Here is a 17,832-nt window from a genome sequence, read left to right as displayed (position 1 = left end):
GTCCTCAATGGTATTGCCTAGATTTTCTTCTAGAGCTTTTATGATTTGGGGTTTTACAGTTAAGTCTTCGATCCATCTTGAGTTAATTTTTATATAAGGAAGGGGTCCAGTTTCAGTTTTCTGCGAATGGCTTGCCAGTTCTCCCAGCACCATTTATTAAATAGGGAATCCTTTCCCCATTGCTTGTTTTTGTCAGGTTTGTCAAAGATCAGATGGTTGTAGATGGGCTGTCTTATTTCTGAGTTCTTTATTCTGTTCCATTGGTCTATGTGTCTGTTTCTGTAGCAGTACCATGCTGTTTGGGTTATTGTAGCTTTGTAGTATATTTTGAAGTCCAGTAGCATGTTGCCTCCAGCTTTGTTCTTTTTGCTTAGGATTGTCTTGGCTATACGAGCTTTTTTTTCATTCCATATGAATTTTAAAATAGTTTCTTCTGATTCTGTGAAGAATGTTAATGGTAGTTTAATGGGAATAGCATTCAATCTGTAAATTACTTTGGGTGGTATGCCCATTTTTGTGATATTAATTTTTCCTATCCATGAGCATGGAATGTTTTTCCATTTGTGTCCTCTCTGATTTCCTTGCACAGTGGTTTGTAGTTCTCCTTGAAGAGATCCTTCACTTCCCTTATTAGCTATATTCTTAGTTATTTTTTTTTCTCTTTGTAGCAATTGTGAATGGGAGTTCATTCATGATTTGGCTCTCTGCTTGCCTGTCGTTGGTATATAGGAATGCTTATGACTTTTGCTTGTTGATTTTGTATTCTGAGACGTTGCTGAAGTTGCTTAAAAGCTTAAGAAGCTTGTGGGCTGAGACAGTGGGGTTTTCTAGATATAGTATCGTGTCATCTGAAAACAGAGAGAATTTGACTTTCTCTGTTCCTGTTTGAATACTTTCTTTCTCTTGCCTGATTATCCTGGCCAGAACTTCCAATACTATGTTGAATGGGAGTGATGAGAGAGGGCATCCTTGTCTTGTGCTGGTTTTCAAAAGAAATGCTTCCAGCTTTTGCCCAGTCAGTATGATACTGGCTGTGGGTTTGTCCTGTATATCTCCTATTATTTTGAGGTATGATCCATCAATACCTAGTTTATTGAGACATAACATGAAAGGATGTTGAGTTTTATTGAAGGCTTTTTCTGCATCTGTTGAGATAATCATGTGGTTTTTGTTTTTGGATTTGTTTATGTGATGAATTACATTTATTGATTTGCATATGTTGACCCAGCCATGCATCCTGGGGATGAAGCCAACTTGATCATGGTGGATAAGCTTTTTGATGTGCTGCTGTATTCAGTGTGCCTGTATTTTATTGAGAATTTTTGTACCAATGTTCTCCGGGGATGTTGGCCTGAAGTTTTCTTTTTTCTGTTGTATCTCTGCCAGATGTTGGTATCAAGATGATGCTGGCCTCATAGAATGAATTAGAGAGGAGCCCCTCCTTTTCAGTTGTTTGGACTAGTTTTAGAAGAAAGAGTATCAGCTGCTCTTTATATTTCTGGTAGAATTAAGCTGTAAATCCATCTGGTTCTGGGCCTTTTTTTTTTTTTTTTGGTTGATAGGTTATTTATTACTGCCTCAATTTCAGAACAGATTATTGGTCTAGTCAGGGATTCGACTTCTTTTTGGTTCATTCTTGGGAGAGTTTATGTGTCCAGGAATATATCCATTTCTTAAAGATTTTCTAGTTTATTTGCATTGAGATGTTTATAGTATTCTCTGATTGTTGTTTGTATTTCTGTGGGGTCACTGGTGATATCCCCTTTATCACTTTTTTATTGTGTCTATTTGATTCTTTTCTTCTTTATTAGTCTAGCTAGCAGTCTATTTTCATTAACTTTTTTAAAAAAACAGGCTCCTGGATTCTTTGATTTTTTTGTTTGTTTTTGAAGGGTTTTTCATGTTTATCTCCTTCAGTTCTGCTCTGATCTTGGTTTTTCTTGTCTTCTGCTAGCTTTGGGGTTTGTTTACTCTTGGTTCTCTAATGGTTTTAGTTGTGATGTTAGGTTGTTAGTTTGAGATCTTTCTAACTTTTTGATGTAGTCATTTATTGCTAAAAATTTCCCTCATAACATTGCTTTAGCTGTGTCCCAGAGGTTCTGGTACATTGTTTCTTTGTTGTTATTGGTTTCAAATAACTTCTTGATTTCTGCCTTAATTTCATCATTTACCCAGTAGTCTCAGGAGCAAGTTGTTCCATTTCCATGTAGTTTTGTGGTTTTGGGTGGGTTTCTTCATCTTAAGTTCTAATTTGATTGCATTGTGGTCTGAGAGACTGTTTGTTATGATTTCACTTCTTTTGCATTTGCTGAGAAGTGATTTTTTCCAATTGTGTGATCAATTTTAGAGTTCCATGTGGCACTGAGAAGAATGCATATTCTGTTGTTTTGGGGTGGGGAGTTCTGTAGGTGTCTATCAGGTCCACTCGATCCAGAGCTGAGTTCAAGTCCTGAATATCTTTGTTAATTTTCTGTCTCGGTGATCTATCCTTGATAGTAGGGTATTAAAGTCTCCCACTATAATTGTGTGGGAGTCTAAATCTCTTTGTAGGTCTGTAAGAACTTGTTTTATGAATCTGGGTGCTCCTGTATTGGGTCCATATATATTTAGGATAGTTAGCTCTTCTTATTGATTTGACCCCTTTACCATTATGTAATGCCCTTCTTTGTCTTTTCTGATGTTTGTTGGTTTAAAGTCTGTTTAGTCAGAGACTAGGATTGTAACCCCTGCTTTTTCCTGTTTTCCATTTGCTTGGTAAATTTTCCTCCATCCTTGTATTTTGAGTCTCTGTGTGTCTTTGCATGTGAGGTGGGTCTCTTGAATACAGCACACTGATGGATCTTGACTGTTTATCCAGTTTGCCATTCTGTGCCTTTTAATTAGAGGCATTTGCCCATTTACATTTATGGTTAGTATTGTTATGTGTGAATTTGATCCTGCCATCATGATGCTGGCTGATTATTTTGCAGACTTGTTTATGTTGATTTTTCATAATGTCACTGGCCTGTGTACTTCCTTGTGGTTTCATAGTGGTTGGTAATGATTTTTCCTTTCCACATTTAATGCTTCCTTCAGGAACTCTTGCAAGGCAGGCTTGGTGCTGATGAATTCCCTCAGCATTTGCTTGTCTGATAAAGATTTTATTTCTCCTTTGCTTATGAGGCTTACTTTGGCCAGATATGAAATTCTAGGTTGGAAATTCTTTGGTTTAAGCATTTGAATATCAGCCCCCAATGTCTTCTGGCTTGTAGGGTTTCCACTGAGAGGTCTGCTCTTCGTCTGATGGGCCTCCCTGTAAAGATGACCTGGCCTTTATCTCTGGCTGCCCTTAACATTTTTTTTTCTTTTTTCTTCATTTCAACCTTGAAGAATCTGATGATTATGTGTCTTGGGGTTGATATTTGCATGGAGTATCTTCCTGGGGTTCTCTGATTCCTGAATTTGAATGTTGGCTTGTCTTGCTAGGTTGGGAAGGTTCTTCTGGAGGATACCTTGAAGTGTGTTTTCCAACTTGGTTTCATTCTCCTAGTCTCTTTCCAGTACCCCATCAGCTGTAGGTTTGGAATTTTTAACATGGTCTCATAGTTCTCATAGTTTTGTTCATTCTTTTTCATTCTTTTTTTCTAATCTTGTCTGCCTGTCTTATTTCAGCAAGATGGTCTTCAAGTTCTGTTATCTTCTCTTCCACTTGGTCTCTTCAGCTGTTGATACTTGTGTTTGCATTGTGAAGTTCTCATGTTGTGGTTTTCAGCTCCATCAGGTCATTTATGTTCATCTCCTGGTTATTCTGGTTAACAGCTCCTGTAATGTTTTATCGTGGTTCTTCACTTCTTTGCAATGAGTTAGAACATACCCCTTTATCTCAGCAAAGTTCGTTACTACCCATCTTCTGAAGCCTATTTCTGTCAATTCATCCATTTCAAGCATCTGCTCAGTTCTGTGCCCTTGCTGGAAACATGCTGTGATTATTTGGAGGAGAAGAGGCCCTCTGGCGTTTTGAGTTTTCAGCATTTTTGCGTTGATTCTTTCTCATCTTCATGGGTTTATCTACCTTTGATCTTTGAGGCTGCTGACCTTTGGATGGAATTTGTGTGGGGTCTTTTTTGTTGATGATGATGTTGTTGTCGCTTTCAGTTTGTTTTTCTTTTAGCAGTCAGGCCCCTCTTCTGTAGGGCTACTGCAGTGTGCTGGGTGTCTACTACAGGGTCCTGGGCCCCTCCCACCCCTGGAGGAATCACCGGAGGCTGCAGACCAGCAAAGATGGCAGCCTGCTCCTTTCTCTGGGAGCTCTGTCCCAGAGAGGCACCAACCTGATACCGGCTAGAATGCACTTGTATGAAGTGTCTGCAGGCTTTTGTTGGGAGGTCTCACCCAGTCAGGAGGAGTGGGATCAGGGACCCACTTAAATAAGCAGTCTGGCTGCCCGTTGGCAGAGTGGGTGTGCTGTGCTGGGGGCAGTCCCCCTCATCCAGGCTGCCCTGACTCTCCAGAGCCAGCAGGCATAAAAGACTAAGATTGCTTATCCATGATACCACAGCTGCCACTCCTCTTAGGGGCTCCTCTCAGGGATATCAGAGTTCTGTCCATAAGCCCCTGGCTAGGGATGCTGAAATTCCCACAGGGAGGCCCTACCCAGTGAGGAGGAGTGGATCAGGGTCCTACTTAAAGAAGCAGTCTGCCCAAGAACTGACCCAGCGACTGTACTGTGATGTGGGAAGTTGCTCCTTGTCCAGACCACCCAGTCTTGCTGGCACTGGTGGCAGGGGGAAACAGCCAACTGGAGCTGCAGTGATGGCTGCCCCTTTTCCCCAGGAACTGGGTTGTCTTAGGCAGTCTCAGTCCTGGTATGCTGGTTGGGGATTCCAGGCCAGTGGATTTTAGCTCTTGGGATTCTGTGGGAGTGAGGTCACTTGGCTCCCGGGCTTCAGCCGCCTGCCCATGGGAGTGGACAGATCTCCTGCCTCACTGGCCTTCTGAGAGCTGAAGTATGCAAATTCTCCTGTGTCTCAGTGCCTGCTCAAGAGGCCAGCCTCCTGAGCAGCTGCTGGGAGTCTGCACAGTTCTGTGCTTGGGACCCAAGGCCCTGGTGGCATGGGTTCACGAGGGGTACCTCCTGATCCGTGGGTTGCAAGGATCTGTGGGAAAAGCATGGCTTTCAGGGAGGAGTAGCACAATCCCTCACTGCCTGCCTTGACCGGGAGAGGGAGCTCCCTTGCCCCCTCCCCTCCCATGAAGCTCCCAGATGGGCCCTTGCTCCACCCTGCCTTTCCTTGCTCTCCATGGGTCATGCCAACCACCTAGTCAGTCCCAATGAGAGAACCTTGGTACTTCAGTTGAAGATGCAGAATTCACTCACCATTTTCATCCTTCTCGGTGAAAGCCACAGAGCGGAGCTGTTTCTATTCAGCCTTCTTGGCTGCTCCTGACTTTTTTTTATTAAGTGAGTGTGTGTGTGTGTGTGTGTGTGTGTGTGTGTGTGTGTGTGAGTGTGTGTTGAGACAGGGTGGGAGACTCTGTCACCCAAGCTGGAGTGCACTGTCTCATCATAGCTCACTGCAGCCTTGAAATCCTGAGCTCGAGGGTTACTCATGCTTCAGTCTCCCATGTAGCTGGGACCATAGATATGCACCACCACATCTAGCTATTTAAGTTTTTTTTTTTAGAGAGATGGGATATCTCTTTGTTGCCCAGGCTGGTGTCTAACTCTTGGTCTCCCAGAGTGCTGGGATTACAGACATGAACCACCACACCCAGCCTCAAAGGACTTTTAGATTCACAGATTTGAGTTACATTCCCCGTATTGTGACTTACGCTATACTTACCAACTTTCACTGGACACCAATATTTTCTAAATGCTTAAGGCTATAGAACAAACACTAAAGGCAGAGTCACAGCCACTCTTGAGAAACTTCGTTTTGAGGTGAGAAATCAGGAGTTACTATCACTTAAATCAGGTTAGAGTTTGTAGAACCAAAGTTACTGAAGTAGAGAAGTGTATGTGATGGCATAGCTCATTACACATTTCCTGTATATTAGGAGCCTCATGATATAATTGTTTCTTTTCTGTGTTTTTAAGTACCCAAAGTATTGAAAGTTTAGGGTGTGTCAGAGACAAGTGAGATTATATTCATTGGGAAATTCATATTATGGCTAAGAAAATAACTATAGGCAAAGATACCATACCAGTATATAATGCATCCTGCTGGTCTGTTTTATCCCATTAAAAACCTTTGTGTGCTTTTATTAGGAGGTTTATTTTTCATATAACTGGGTAAAACAAAATTAGATAATTTACCTTTGAAACAGAGTTGCTTATCTAGCATTCTTATACCTTCCTAATCTATTATTAGTGAGCTTGTTTACTGTGGCTGTTTCTGCCTTTCAAAGTTGATTTGATTAAATTCGGTTAAAATTGTCTGATCTTCCATTAACGGTTTGTGAGCATATAAATACTGTAGACAAAACAAAACCAATATGATACAGCTGCATAACTTAAGGGGTCAGCTAAACTGAAATCAAAGTACTATGATAGCAATTAAATTATTATTATTATTATTATTATTTTTTTTTGAGATGGAGTTTCACTCTTGTTGCCCAGGCTGGAGTACAGTGGTACAATCTTAGCTCACTGCAATCTCCACTTCCCGGGTTCAAGCGATTCTCCTGCCTCAGCCTCCCGAGTAGCTGGGGTTACAGCCACATGCCACCACGCCTGGCTAATTTTTTTGTATTTTTTTTTTCAGTAGAGATGGGGTTTCTCCATGTTGGTCAGGCTGGCCTCAAACTCCCAACCTCAGGTGACCCACTGCCTCGGCCTTCCAAAGTGCTGGGCAGCAATTTAATCTTTAGTGGGCTTTTAGATAAATAATTGAGACTAAACTTTGAATTAATTAAGCTTGAGCTTTTTATGGTGGTGGTTAATAAAAATATATAAACTAAAATTTACCATTTTAACCATTTTTAAGTGCCTAATAGCATCGATTACATTCAGTGTTGTGCAACCATGATCACCATTTCTAAAATGTTTTCATCACTGCAAATACAAACTCTGTAACCATTAAGCAGTAACTCCCTACTCTCCCCTCACCCCAGCCCCTAGTAACTTCTAATCCACTTTCTGTCTCTCTGAATTTGCCTGTTCTAGTTATTTCATATCAGTGGACCACGTGATACTTGTCCTTTGCATTTGGCTTATTTCACTTAGCTCAGTGTTTTTAAGGTTTATCCATGTTGTAGTTTGTATCAGAACTCCTTTCCCTCTTTGAATAATATTACATGGCATGGATAAATTCATCTGTTGATGGTCACCCGGGTTGTTTCCACCTTTTGCTATTGTGAATAAGGCTGCTGTGAACAGTGGTATGCAAGGTTCTGTTTGAGTTCCTGCTTTTAATTCTTCTGGGTGTATACCTATAAGTGGAGTTGCTGAGTCACGTAAGAATTCTATTTTTAGCTGTTTGAGGAAGCCCCAAACTGTTCACAGGGACTGCACCATTTACACTCCCACCAGCAATGTATTAGGGTTCCAGTGTCTTGTCACCACTTGTTATTTTGTTTGTTTTTAAATTATAGTCATACGAATAGGTGTGAAATGGTATAAACCAGTTGCATTTTTAAAAGTAAATTTAAGATAATTTGTTTATGAAATACTTAAACTTTGCTTAAAAGTGCCTGAGTTCAACAATTTAAAAAAATTGTTATATTTTAAAACATTTATATAATTGCTATGGTCTGAATGTTTGTATTCCCCTAAAATTCTTATGTTGAAGTTCTGACTTTCTTTTTTTTTTTTTTGAGATGGAGTCTTGCTGTGTCGCCCAGGCTGGAGTGCAGTGGCGCGATCTCGGCTCACTGCAAGCTCCACCTCCCGGGTTCACGCCATTCTCCCGCCTCAGCCTCCGAGTAGCTGGGACTACAGGCGCCCACCACCACGCCTGGCTAGTTTTTTGTATTTTTAGTAGAGACGGGGTTTCACCATGTTAGCCAGGATGGTCTTGATCTCCTGACCTCGTGATCCACCCGCCTCGGCCTCCCAAAGTGCTGGGATTACAGGCTTGAGCCACCGCGCCCAGCCCAAAGTTCTGACTTTCAAAATGATGGTATTAGGAGGTGTATGGCCTTTGGAAGGTGAATTAGATCATCGGGGTGGAGGCCCCATGATGGGATTAGCATCTTTATAAAAAACACGTGAGAGAGACCTCGCCCCCATCTCTTTGATCACATAATGTTACAGTGAAAAGACTAAGAGCATTATTAGCATAACCTGGGAACTTGATATTAATGCAAATTCTCAGGCCCTACCTAAATCGGAAGTCTGGGGCTAGGGCTTACAATCTGTGTTTTGACAAGCCCTCCAGATGATTATGATGCGTGCTAAAGTTTAAAGCGTTCTCTGTATTTAGAGTTCTTTTCTTGTCTTTTATAGCATGATGAGAGTCTGTGCATCTTGGTGCAGTTGCAGTGTTGTCCCTTCTGGAAAGGCTCCCCCTCCCCCAGTCACCTCCTGCGCTGGGCTCTTAGAGTGCGCTAGTATGGAGTGCTGATAGTTGGTCTGATGTTCCTTCCAGTTTGAGAAACCCTTCCGTGTAGGGATTTGTATCTCTTTACTTCTTTATAAACCATCATGCTTAGCAAACTGTAGAGGTCCTTTAAAAGTTTGTTCAGTTGAATTGTGTGCCCAGCGGGTGGGGGACAGGGTACATAAAGTAATTATGGGGAAGTAGAGATGAAGCAGGTTGTTACTTGATTCATGGGGTTGTGAACACAGTGGCAAAAGTCGTTTACTTTTTTGAAAAGTTTTCTTGGGGGTGGTATTATCCTTTCTGGTTATATAGCTTTCTGCCTGCATTTTTTTTCTTTCTTTCTTTCTTATTTTAAGAGTGGTGTATGCTAGTTAGAATTCAGAATTATAAGGAGGAACTTTATCTTAGTCTGGTTTGTACTGCTGTAACAGAATATCACAGACTGGGTAATTTATAATGAACAGAAATTACCTGTTCATTATTCTGGAGGCTAGGAAGTCCAAAATTGGGGGACCAAACTCGCCCTTTTATATGGGACTCTCTCCTGAGATAACGGCATTAAGCCATTCATGAGGGTGGTGCCCCCATGACCCAAGTACCTCTATTAGACCCTGCCTGTCAACACTGCCACATTGGGGATCAAATTTCCAACACATGGACTTTGGGGGGCACATTGAAATCATAGCAAATTTGCTTCAAAATGCTTATAAGGTATGAAATGAACTTTGAAAATGAGTGTGGGGAGATTCAGAGATGTTTCGGTTTTCACTTTTAGGATATAGGAAAGTGTCTTTTAAGGAAGGAATCCTTTGTTATTAATTCACTAGTTTGATACATGCTTTAGATTTTTAAAAAATAGGACACTTTTACCCTGTGAAGTTTAAATATGTGACTAAAGATATTATTTAAAGTTTTGGCACACATTTTCTCATTAAGCAATGAGATTCATATTTTCTAGTTTATGGGATAAAAATAAAAATTCGATCAGTGGTTGCTACAGTTTCAATCTCATTACAGCTGCAGTGGAGTTTTCTTATTAAGACAAACCACCTTTCAACCACTGATACACTTTTTAGCTTAGGCTTCACAAAGCCTCATAACAGGTTCCAATGGCATTGAGTATCTTGCCTTTAACAGACTTCTAGGGCTTTATTTGTTTCCCACAATTTTCTGCATGTTTGTCTCAAATGAACCATAAAGTGATTCAGTGACAACATGTGGTTTTAATAACAAACAAGCATGGGCAAATGAATATGGACTTAGAATTTGAAGTTTTATACATATGCCATGACTTAAACTTCTAACTCAATTTATAGCTCAGCACTCAGTGGTAAATAATTTATCAGTTGTTAGATGGACTTTTTCATTCTAGACTTCAATTATTTTGGGTGTCTGATATTGAAGACCACAGATCATTGATATAAACAATTTTCTGCAAGTTTTTAATAGAACATTTCTAGTTAGGTTTTGTGATCAAGTGGGAGCAAATTTTCCCCAATCTCTTTTTTACCTTCTTGGTTTTTAATTATTACGGTTTATGTCAGGCCTCATGAGCCCAAGCCAAGCCATTGCATCCCCTGTGACTTGCACATATACGCCTAGATGGCCTGAAGTAACTGAAGAATCACAAAAGAAGTGCAAATGCCCTGCCTTACCTTAACCAATGACATTCCACCACAAAAGAAGTGAAAATGGCTGGTCCTTGCCTTAAGCGATGATATTATCTTGTGAAATTCTTTTTCCTGGCTCATCCTGGCTCAAAAAGCTCCCCCACTGAGCACCTTGTGACCCCCACTCCTGTCCACCAGAGAACAACCCCTCTTTGACTGTAATGTTCCTTTACCTACCCAAATCCTATAAAACGGCCCCACCCTTATCTCCCTTCGCTGACTCTCTTTTCGGACTCAGCCCGCCTGCACCCAGGTGAAATAAACAGCCATGTTGCTCACACAAAGCCTGTTTGGTGGACTCTTCACACAGACACGCATGACAGTTTATATTGCATCGAAATGAAAATTTCAAGATAATCAAGTAAGGTATTACAAAACTCATTTCCTTACAAAGGTTTCTATTGAAAATGAGTCTTTTTGAAGTAAGAATGTACTATAGTAGCTGCTCTGAGCGTTAGAAATAGGCATAGTGGAGATTCCTCTTTCGTCTCTGAGGTGGAACAGCATGAGGCTACTGGATGTGTGTAAATGTGGTCATTTCCTCAGATCGGGTGGGGCAATGGAAGGGCTGATGGAAGAGAGAGGGTTAGTAGATGCCATATTGGTATTTGAGTGTCTTGCCTGTAACAGGCTTTGAACGAAAACCACATTTTCCAATCAACCTTATAGTGATAAAAATAATACTCTGGTCTTAAGTAATGTACTATGTCTAAAATAATATATTATATCAGTTACTGTAACCACCAGCAAGTTCTTGCCCGCTGCCGATACAAAGCCAATTTATCAAGATGAGGGAATTGCAATAGAGAAAGAGTTTAATACAAGTAGAGCTGGGTAAATGGGAGACTGGAGTTTTATTATTCCTTAGTCTCAGCAAAAATTCAGAGACTGGAATTTTTAAAGATAGTTTGGCCTGTAATCCCAGCACTGTGGGAGGCTGAGGCAGGCAGTTTATTTGAGCCTAGGAGTTCAAGACCAGCTTGGGCAATGTGTTGAGATGCTCTCTCTACAAAAAAAAAAAAAAAAAAAAAATTAGCCGGGCCTAATGGTGCGTGCCTGTAGTCCCAGCCACTTGGAGGGCTCAGGTGAGGGATGGCTTGAGCCTGGTAGGTCAAGGCTGCAGTAAACCTTGTTTGTGCCACTGCACTGCAGCCTGGGTGACAAACTGAGACCCTGTCTCAAAAAATAAATTAATTCAAATAAAGATAGTTTGACATACTGGGTGTGGTGGTGTGTGCCTGTTGTCCCAGCTACTTGGGAGGCTGAGACAGGGGGATCTTCTGAGCCCAGGAGGTCTGGGCTGTAAAGCAGTATGTCAATTGGGTGTCCACACTAAGTTCAGCATCAGTATGATGACCTCTTCGAAGCAAGGACCACCATGTTGCCTAAGGAGGGGTGAACGGGCCCAGGTTGGAAACAGAGTAGGTCAAAACTCCTATGCTGATCAGTAGTGGGATAGAGCCTGTGAATAGCCGTTACACTCTGGCCTGGGCAATGAAAAAAATATGTATATTTTTAAGAAGACTTCCTGTTTGTTAAAAAAAATGTGTGTGTGTGTGTGTGTGTGTGTGTGTGTGTGTGTGTGTGTGTGTGTGTAGTTTGCCATCAGGGACCTAGGGAATGGAGAATGCTGGTTGGTTGAATCAGGGATGTAATCATAGTGGATTGAAGCTGGTTTCTCATGCTGTCTTCTGTTCCTGAGTGGGATTGCAAAACTAGTTGAACCAGATTTTATTGGTCTGAGTGAGGCCAGCTGGTCTATCAGAATGCAGAGTCTGAAAAATACCTTGAACACCTGTCTTAGGTCTTACACTAGTAATGTTATCCGTGGGAGCAACTGGGGAGGTTAGGCATCTTGTGGCCTCTGGCTGCATGATTCCTGAGCCATAATTTGTAATCATGTGGCTAATTTGTTACTTTTACAAAGGGGATCTTGTCCCTAAGCAAGGAGGGCATTTGTTTCTGGGAGGGGCTGTTACCATCTTTATTTCAAAGTTAAACTATGAACTAAATTCCTCCCAAAGTTAGTTTGGCCTACACCCAGGAATTAACAAGGGCAGCTTGGGAGGTTAGAAGCAAGATGGAGTTGGTTAGGTCAGGTTTTTCTCACTGTCGTAATTTTTGCAAAGGTGGTTTCATTATTAGAGTTCATTTATAAGTACTTTTTTTTTTTTCTTTTGCCTTATATTCTCTGTCTTTTGGGAGAAGGAAAAAAACTTTTTTCTTTACTCTCTTATATTTGGTAGCTAGGATCCTACAAATTATAGTGACAAAAGACAGAGTAGCAAGAGAAAAAATAGATTTGATTGTGTATGTATATATATATATATATATACACACAGGAATTCACAAATAAATGTGACTCAAATAGGCAATTTGAATTTTGGGCTTATATACCATCTTATTAGGGGATGGAGAGGGTCCTTCTGAGAGAAATTCAGATTGGATTTTTCTTTATGTTGGAGGATTGACTTAACCCTTGCCTTATCTTGGTCTCCTTCAATGTTTCCACAATTCTAGTATAAGCATTTCCCTCAGAAGCGTTCATGCAGCTTCTGGTTATGGGAGATATAAGGCATATATTCAGTGAAAAATAAAAGATAGCCAGAATAAAAATCAAATAAAAATTAAATTAAATAAAAAAAATCAAATAAAAATCAAATAAAAAATCAAATAAAAATCAAAAATCAAATAAAAATTAAAAATCAAATAAAAAGTAAAAATACACACCTATCTTGTTTGTATAGTAACTTAATGAGGTTTTATAGATTGATTGATGGATGGATAGATGGTTAGCTCATGCATTCATTTACAAATGCATATTCAGTCTTTCATATGTACCAGGTACTATGCATAGGGGAAACATCTGTTAACAAGATCAGTATGGGCCTTGCTTTTGCCTCTTGCCTAGTTCACAGTCTGGTAAATGAAACCGACATTGTTTAATTAAAGTGTAATGAGTGCTTTATAGGTGCTATGAGAATGTCTAAGTAGGACACCTGATCTAGTCTGGACCAGTTAATGGCATTTTCCTGAGGGTATGCTGTTGGGTCTGAGTTCTGATTTATGAATAGTTAGTAACTAGGTGAAAAGGGGGTGCAGGGAAGGCCCAGCAGCCCAGGCAGAGGAATCATATGTAAGAAGGCCCTGGGGATAAGGCCAGTGTAGCATAAAGCACGAAGGTGGGCCCAGTGGCTAGAAATGAGCCAGCACATGTAGGGCCTCGAAGACCTTGGAAGGACATTTTTCTTCATCCTAAATGCAACAGAAAATCACTGAAGGTTTTCTAAACAGAAGGTGATCAGTTTGGTCTGTTTTCTTAATGTTGCCTCTGGCTCCTCTGGAGAATGGATCATGGTTGGGGAGTAAAAAGAGGTTGAACAGAGATGAGTCGGGGTGTTGTAGCTGTCCAGGTGAAAAGTAATAGTAGCTCAGACTAAGAGTACATTGGGGAAAAACAGATTGAAGAAATATTTAGGAGAGAAAATTCACAAGATTGGATTGGCTGCTAGCTTGTGAAGAGAAAGGAGGTGCCAAGAAGGACCCACAGATTTCTGACACAACCACCTGATGCATAGTGACCACATTGACTGAGCTCGGGAACCCAGGAGAAGGCTAGGCTCCTATGGGCTAGATTGCAGGACATACAGAGTGCCTGTGAGATAGCTAAGTGGAGATACTGCGTGGAGACTGGAACATATGGATCTAGAGTACCTGTCTGGCTTGGAGAAATGTCTGATGGAATGGGGAGAAAACAAACAAAAAACCTGTTCGGGTTCAGCAGCTTTGTGAGTCTTAAAATTTTTATTGGAATGTCCAATAAACAGAAATCTTCAACCGCCAAAGATGATGCTAATAAATCCTTTTCTTCCTAAAGTTTTAAATAAAGTATCTTAGATGGCAGCAGCAGTGAAGGAAAGTGAGAGGATAAAAGCCTTAAAATGAGGGACTCCGCAGAGCCATCTCAAGAGAAGCTGCCAGCGAACACGAGTCCCAGCTCTTTCTTGTCTCTTCTTTTCCCAGTTGGTGCCTCTTTCATGGATTAAATACTGAGACTTAGGGAGTGTTGAGTAGCCTGCCCAAGGTCATTTGGTATATCTGGATTCTAATGAGAATCTGTTTGGCTTCATAGCTTTTGCTGTTTCCACTCATCCTGTTGCAGTCCAGAAAACAGTTAAAGTAAAATAATAATCTGTAGTCAAAAATCATTTTTTAAGCATCTGTGGTCCCACACAAATGTGAAATATTCTTTATTTCATTATCATACCTCTGAACGTCCCTGTCAGTGACTTGTACATAGTTCTGTCCAGCCAACAAAACTTAAAGCCTTTGGAACCTTAGAATGGTAAAATGTTAAGGTTGGAAAGGACTTGAGAAATCTTCGTGTCTGATAACTTTCCTTTGTAGATAAGGAAATAAAGAGATCAAGGTCAACTAGGCACAGTGGCACACGCCTGTAATCCCAGCGCTTGGGGAGGCCAAGGTGGGTGGATCACCAGAGGTCAGGAGTTCGAGACCAGCCTAACATGGTGAAGCCCCGTCTCTACTAAATACAAAAAAATTAGCCAGGCCTGGTGGCGCATGCCTGTAATCCCAGCTACTCAGGAGGCTGAGGCAGGAGAATCGCTTGAACCTGGAAGGTGGAGGTTGCAGTGAGCTGAGATCGCGCCATGCACTCCAGCCTGGGCAACAAGAGTGAAACTCTGTCTCAAAAAAAAAAAAAAAAAAAAGATATCAAGGTCACCAATCCCATTAGTAGGAAAAGCAAACTGTAGCCCAAATATCAAACTCCGTATCCTTCCCTGTAGCAATATATGCTGCTCTTCTCATGTTTGACTCTCTTTTAGCCCTCACATTTAATTGCCAAAGCTCTACCAGCTATTCTTCTAAAATGCCTCACATGCTGGTTCCTGTCTCCAAATCCTACTCCTAGTAACCTAGCTCAGTCCCCCATCTCCCATGCACTCAAACTCTGTGGCAGGAACCTCCTGACTGGTCTTTTCCTAAGCCACCACCATGCCTGTGCCCCTGTCCAGCTCATACGGGCTTTGACTTTTCCTTGGGCACCACAGAACTGGTTTCAGAATCTTCTGTTGAGTGGCTTCTGCAACTGTGGGTGGGGGCTGGAGGTCAGGGTGGAGTCCACAGAACTTCAGCATACGTCTGATGGTTTTCTCAGCTTTGGAGTTTGAGAAGGATCAACCTTTAGGAGAGGGAAGGCAGCCAGCCTCTACTTGAGTGCTGTTGAACTTTTAGTGCCATTTCAATCTATGCTGTAATTAATTTCAGCTGTTTCAGCAGTTTCTTATTAAATGCCCACAGTGGGCCAGGCACTGTCATAGTCATGGGGATATGAAGGCATTAACTTCTATTTAGTAGAGAAACATATTATTCTTAAAAAATTTAAAAAAGAGATTCCTTTAGATTGTAGGCTCTATGGGGCCAAATACCTTGTTTTAATCATTTTGTATCTCTGGAGTCTACCTTAGCATTGGGCACTAATGGGCCTTCGGTTAATATTTGTGGTGTTAGTGGAGATTGAGTTAAACCAAGATTTTCTTTTAACTTTCGTATTGTTTTACTCAGAGACTTTCCATAAAAGATTGATATTCTTTAAAGAACTCTTAGGTTTTTTTGGTTCATTCTGTTATGACTGTCCTTTCCATCCATTCATTTCTTTATTATCTAAGTTAATAATGGAAAGGTAAGTAATGATTTAGTCATCAAGAAAGAAAGGTATTCCTGGGTGTGGTGGTGTACCTGTTGCCGCACCTACTCAGGAGGCTGGAGTAAGAGGATCACTCGAGCCCAGGCGTTTGAGCCCAAAACATGACGAGACTCTTGAAAGAGAGAGAGAGAGAAAGAAATTAACATGTAACAATTTTTTTTTTTTGGAAAATCAAGTATTTACACAGTTATATTTTGATTTTGTGTCAAATTGAAAAATACGCATAATACAAGTATGTGCCTTGATCTCTATCGGTAAATGTACTGTGTTTTGTTCAGAATTAATATGCTTTAAAAGTATATTTTATGCTCTTACAGTATTTGGTCTTTCCTTGTTTCTGTTTAATACGTTTTAATTAGACAGAAATGTTGCACCAAGTATAGTTGCTCTGCCGGGAACATCAGTGAAGGGGACTAAATGAAAGAGATCTGTCAAAGGTGACCAAATGCTCTGTCCAAAGAGGAAGGCAGAGTGCAATGACAACCCAGAATGTCAGAAGACGATACCAATCCCTCCATTTCTGTATAAACTGCCACCTGTCAATCAGATTCACTGGGACATTCTGTGGGCCTGGCACCACCAATTAAAGCTGAGCACAAAGACCAGAAATTAGATGCACGTAAGGGCCTGTATTCTTTTACCTACCCAAATCAAAAGGATATTCCTAGCACAGGAAAAAAGAGGCCAGAATCTGGAAGTCATTACGCAAAAAATCAAAGGCGGAAAAGAGGGAAACGTCCCTGCAAAGTTCTGAGAAGATGTGTCCTCCCGAAGTGGCTCTTATTCCTGAGGAGGGGTTGCCTCAAGGAGAGTCTGCTGCTCTCCTTGAAGGAGTTAATACAGTTGTGGTGACAACTTCTGCCCCAAAGGCTTCGCTGGCCTCCTGGGCCAGAATTGCAGCCAGGGCAGGGATGCCAGAGGCAGTGAATGGAATCTCCACAAGAGTGGTGTCAAGTGGCGTGTGGTCCATGGGAGAAGTCTCCCTGCAGACACAGATGGTTAGGTTCACCTCCAGTTTCATGCTGGACAAGCCTGGGTTCCTGAGAAGCAGGAAGGGAGAGTGAGTGCATGCACGCCTCTCGCTTCCTGCCTTCAATTTTCCACCCCCACACCTTGCAGACAATATGTTGAGCCCCAAATGTGTTCACAGGAACAAGATCTTCAGAAGCCTCCAGCGGAAAAAGAATAGCAAGAAAAAGGGCACATCTCTGGTAATGGCAGAAAGCCCGGACAGTTGAGTCCATGGTGCTGCTGGCAGGTCAACTCTGGTCCTCTCCACACCTGCTTCTAGGCCATGCAGACTGGTGGTTTGCAGATGTTAGCCTAAGACCGTGGCAATGCCTACTGCCTTGTGGTTTCAGATAGAGACTCTCATGTTTAAAAATGGAAAAGCATTTTACAAATTACCATTTAATTCTAGTTAATACGTAGAAAAAGTCATTCACACTACCCCTCTAAAATAGAATAACTTCTGCTCTTTTAGGTGGGAACTTCTTCAGCTGAGCATTGGGAACGGGTTGAGTGAAGAAACAGTAGTTTGTGTCTGTGCTCAATTTCTCTCCTCAAAATACTGATTATTTTAGGAGTTGCTCCATTCCAACTGCATATTTCTTTTTTTTTTTGAGACGGAGTCTTGCTCTGTTGCCCAGGCTGGAGTGCAGTGGCCGGATCTCAGCTCACTGCAAGCCCCGCCTCCCGGGTTTACGCCATTCTCCTGCCTCAGCCTCCCAAGTAGCTGGGACTACAGGCGCCCGCCACCTCGCCCGGCTCGTTTTTTGTATTTTTTAGTAGAGACGGGGTTTCACCGTGTTAGCCAGGATGGTCTCGATCTCCTGACCTCGTGATCCGCCCGTCTTGGCCTCCCAAAGTGCTGGGATTACAGGCTTGAGCCACCGCGCCCGGCCCCAATTGT

At 41.6% G+C, this 17,832-nt stretch overlaps 1 protein-coding gene and 1 pseudogene across 4 annotated transcripts in view; both read left to right on the top strand.

Annotated features, from left to right (window-relative positions):
* Positions 1 to 17,832, top strand: part of SLC25A26 (solute carrier family 25 (S-adenosylmethionine carrier), member 26) — a 166,312-nt gene that overhangs the window by 92,287 nt on the left and 56,193 nt on the right. The window lies entirely within an intron of this gene.
* On the top strand, positions 14,090 to 17,158 carry LOC105515448 (annotated as a pseudogene).

This window comes from Colobus angolensis, unplaced genomic scaffold (assembly GCF_000951035.1).
Source record: "Colobus angolensis palliatus isolate OR3802 unplaced genomic scaffold, Cang.pa_1.0 Scaffold26, whole genome shotgun sequence".
In the NCBI taxonomy this organism is placed as follows: Eukaryota; Metazoa; Chordata; class Mammalia; order Primates; family Cercopithecidae; genus Colobus; species Colobus angolensis.
Note: the sequence above shows the minus strand (reverse complement) of the source record. Positions and strands in the feature narration are given on the sequence as shown.